Source organism: Notamacropus eugenii, chromosome 3 (genome assembly GCF_028372415.1).
Source record: "Notamacropus eugenii isolate mMacEug1 chromosome 3, mMacEug1.pri_v2, whole genome shotgun sequence".
In the NCBI taxonomy this organism is placed as follows: domain Eukaryota; kingdom Metazoa; phylum Chordata; class Mammalia; order Diprotodontia; family Macropodidae; genus Notamacropus; species Notamacropus eugenii.
The window spans coordinates 121,752,523-121,756,396 of record NC_092874.1 but is presented as its reverse complement, the minus strand read 5'-3'; positions in this window follow the sequence as shown (position 1 = coordinate 121,756,396).

Genomic DNA, 3,874 nt, shown 5'->3' with positions numbered 1-3,874 from the left:
AAAAATAATGAACTTCCAATATGACAGCCTTTACTTAAAATACCAAAGACTGGACTACAGTGTGACCAAGATTCAAAGCTGATTGGTGTCACAGCAGACCCCCATCAGCAGGAGGGAGAAAGTAGTCTTAATTTGTGACAACTAATGTAAACATTTTAAAATTCATCATTCCCTATGTTGTCATTGGCAAACTGCTGATTGTTCCCAATTCAGAGGATGTTTTGACACACATAGCTTGGAAACTAAATGGCTTTTCCCCAACCCATGTTATTGGAAATAGTTGCAACATAGATTTTATCTCCTTCTGGTATTTAATGGAAGGAGTAGTGTCTATTCTTCAAACTGTAGTGGGCATGCCTTTGGGGAACAAAGAGACTCTAGTGTGCTTCGGTGGAGTGGTGTAACTATCTCTGTTGTCTCTCTAAAGAATCTTGATCTTGACTCAGATTCATAAAAAAGGTGGTTAAAGTGCTTATGATATGGTCAAGATAAAGGCCATTGTATCCTGGGCCATTGGCTTATCTGTGGCAGAACTAGAAAAAAAAAAGTATAATGAAGAACCTCATAAGGGTGAATCTTTTATCTTATTTTTTTCAATTAACCAAAAAAATTTATTTTCTGTCCCTTCCTCTTCCTTCCTCTCCCATCCCTATCTCCCTGGGAAAAAATAAGATCCTTGTAACAGATATCCATAGTCAAGAAAAAAAATTCCCATATTGGCCATGTCAAAAAAACTTTATCTCATTCTGCATCTTATGCCCATCTTCTGTCTATCAGAAGATGAATAACATGCTTCAATATCAGTCCTCTGGAATCATGCTTGACTGTTGCATTTATCAGAATCCTTAAGTCTTTCCAAATAGTTCATTTTAGCTATGTTGTTATCTTCCTGATTCTGGTCACTCACTGCATCTGTTCATACAAGTCTTCACAGTTTTCTCTGAAAGTATCTCTTCCCTCATTCCTTACAGCACAATTATATTTCCATTCTATTTATATACTGTAGGGAACATTCAGTTTCCACCATGATTATTGGCTTATAAAGGATGATACTTTCCCCAGCATCCCATGTCCAGCATTTCAGATGTTCTGAAGGTAAACCTAACTCCTGAGGAAGAAGCCCTTTAAAGAAGAAAGCAAGCATACTTTGGTAGCTTAAGGAACTGTAGTTTTAAAACATTTTAACATTCGGCCCTTCTACAATCTAGAGAACGTAACAATAACTAAGGTATTATGCATAAAAAATTTTTCAGGTATATCAAATCTTTCTTCTGATTAATTATCCTGAAGATCAACTCTAAAACAGAAATATAAAACTTGTGATCACACTCTAATTGCCTCCTAAAGTTAGAAATGGGAAATGGGAAGTTGGTTCCTTCCATTTGTTAGACTTTATTGTCTGCATACTGATGCTGGATGCTACTTGTATTGTACAGTCATGAGAAAGCTAGTGTAAAGCCAGTCCAGCCCCGCATGTATTCCACTGCCTGCCTTGTATGTGCTGCAGTCGACCTGTCCAAAAGAATCTCTGTACTTGTTTATTTTATTAGAGATTATCTGGGTCCTTGTCATAAAACACCATACAGTAAGTCTGCTGATGGATTATATTTGTACTCCCTGCTATTAGGGTTCCATGGAATATTCCCATACTTAACCTTCCTAGAGGACCTTGTACTGTGTTTCATATATATATGTGTGTTTGTGTGTATATATACACATATATGTGTGTGTGCATATATATATGTGCAAGTATACATACAAACACAGATATATTGTCTGTATGACCTATATCAAATTGCTTACCATCACAGGGAGGGGACAGGTGAGGGAGAAAGAAAAATTGGAACTCAAATTTTTAAAAAATGAATGTTAAAAATTATTTTACATGTAAGTGTGGAAAAATAAAATAGTATTAATATACATACGTTGTCATATGTGTGTGTTTATAATAGTACTTATGTACAATGCAGTCAATTCAAGTTATCACACTGCCCTAGATACTAAACCTAAGCCATAAATTGATTTTTAAAAGTTAAAGTTAATAATTTAAAAATAAATAGAAACAAGGCAGTGATTATAAATGTAATAAATAAAGCTGTCATGATTATGTTTTATGAAAGCCACTATTAGATTATACATTTCTCAGCGTTCACTAACGTGTGACCCAGGAGGAAAAGATGACATGAAATGAGCAGTTGACTACACCAATACACAAGGAAAAGCTAGTTGAAGCTTTGTCCTTCTTTTAAAGTTCTGCTTCTAGTAGAGTATGTGGGTCCATATATAGAAGAGCAAAATCTTAAAAGGACCAGATATATAAAGTGTAGGTGCCAAGAGCACCTCAGGCCAAAAGCATCTGAATGCCTCTATGGTCTCGGCTGCTACTGAGTCTCCAATCACTGGGCTGATACTGAGTCTATTAATACTTGAACTTTACAGGTACTAGCTGAGGGGAAAGCTCGGTTTGTAGAAGGCAAAGGAAAGCATCTCCTGTCTCCCCTACACCGACAATGGCTTAGACAGTCCCAGGAAATGAAAGTTCTCCAAGGAGTGATCCACAACCCGGACCACATCCTCGAAAAACCCAGGAAAGGTTATACAAAAATGATATAGCTGTCCCCAGATCTGGTGGAACTGGGACACTCTGAGAATCCACAATGCCCCTATTGGGAAGAAATTTCTCCCCTAAGAAACTCCTAACCATGTTTTCCAATGGCATAGAATCTTAGATTTAGAGCTGAAAGCAGCCAATCCCCTTATTTCATAGAGAAGGAAATTGAAGTCGTCAGAGACAAAGTGACTTACCCAGTGCCATACAGCTAGGAAGTGTCTGAGAAGGGATTTGAACGCAGATCTTCCTAAGTCCATCATTCTGTTTACCACACCACTTAGCTACCAGCCCACTGTAAATGAAATCCCTCGGCTAACATCTGTGTCTCTGTCTCATTTACTCCCGATGCCCATCGAAGAAATAACAACACTGATAACATTTATAAAGTGCTTTAAAGTTCTCAAACCTTTAAACAATCTTACAAAAAACCCTGTGTTGTCATGTATTATTAGCCCGTTTTATAGATAGGAGTGTTAAGTCCAGAAAGCTAAGTGATTTGCCAAGGGTCACCTGGTTAGGAAGTGTCAGAGCAAGGATTCTTTGAAGTTTCCCTGATTCCAAGGGCCAGAAAACTTTGCATTTACCACACTGACTCCTGATGGGAAAAAATGGTGCAGAGCACTCCCTTTCTCCCATGTTCTCCTCTTGAAATCAAGGACTATCATTTTTTCACCTTTGCATATCCAAGTTCTTGCTCCCTGAAGCATTTTCTTCACTTATACATTTTTTGTTAAATGTGAATTAGCCTGAGGAATCAGGAAACCTGGGGTCCACTCACAGCCCTGCAAATCACTAGCTGTGCCACCTCAAATAGGCCACTTCGGCTCACTGAGGTTCGCTGTTTCTTCCTTTGTACAATGATGGGGCTGGAGTGGACAAAAATCCTGTGAACCTGTTCTCCCCTCCTTCCTCAGGTCCAGCTGGGTATTGGAAGGCAGAAGTCCCTGTAGGCAATTTTTGTGGGAACCACAGTCACCCAAGCATCTCCTGCAGAGACTCTAGCTGATCATCTCCGCCCTCCATCCACACAAAACTTGGGGGGCTTCCAAAAAGGGGGAGTGTGTAAGGTGTTCCAATACTCCTGCCTGGGCAGAATGCACAGAGGCAGCATTTCCCCCACCCACCCCCCCCACCCCCTTGATCAGCCCAGACAGCCAGAAGCCTGGAGGGCTCAGTGGTTCCACCAGGTCACTTGTGCTTTTGTGTAAGAGCGATAGGACAGGGTAGCCGTTGTGCAAGGGCTCCCCCGCGCTATAAGAGGAA